The following is an 847-nucleotide window of genomic DNA, read 5'->3' as shown; positions in this document are numbered from 1 at the left end:
GATCGGTACAGCGTGTGGGTTACGCGTACGACATCAGCGGACAATGGACACAGACCATACCACGACGTACACTGAGGGCGTCGACATCTGAACGCAACTGAACAGCTGCGAGGCTCATTTAACACTCAAACGCCAGACCGACCAGCTTGAGAGGACGGAGACACAAAGAGAGGGGCAGAGGGGGGGGGGGGGCGATATAGTCCTATTGCAGTACAATTGACAGTGGATAGCGGGAATATGTGGAAAGTAAGCAACACTCGCAAGACATCTACATGAGGATAACAACGACACCAGAGATTCCGAGCAGTGAACTATGTTAGGCAAAGGGACAACGTGGGTTAGGTTAAGGGACAACGTGGGTTAGGTTAAGGGACAACGTGGGTTAGGTTAAGGGACAACGTGGGTTAGGTTAAGGGACAACGTGGGTTAGGTTAAGGGACAACGTGGGTTAGGTTAAGGGACAACGTGGGTTAGGTTAAGGGACAACGTGGGTTAGGTTAAGGGACAACGTGGGTTAGGTTAAGGGACAACGTGGGTTAGGTTAAGGGACAACGTGGGTTAGGTTAAGGGACAACGTGGGTTAGGTTAAGGGACAACGTGGGTTAGGTTAAGGGACAACGTGGGTTAGGTTAAGGGACAACGTGGGTTAGGTTAAGGGACAACGTGGGTTAGGTTAAGGGACAACGTGGGTTAGGTTAAGGGACAAATTGAGTTAGGTTAAGGGACAAATTGAGTTAGGTTAAGGGACAAATTGAGTTAGGTTAAGGGACAAATTGAGTTAGGTTAAGGGACAAATTGAGTTAGGTTAAGGGACAAATTGAGTTAGGTTAAGGGACAACGTGGGTTA

Source organism: Schistocerca gregaria, unplaced genomic scaffold (genome assembly GCF_023897955.1).
Source record: "Schistocerca gregaria isolate iqSchGreg1 unplaced genomic scaffold, iqSchGreg1.2 ptg000558l, whole genome shotgun sequence".
NCBI lineage: Eukaryota > Metazoa > Arthropoda > Insecta > Orthoptera > Acrididae > Schistocerca > Schistocerca gregaria.
Note: the sequence above shows the minus strand (reverse complement) of the source record.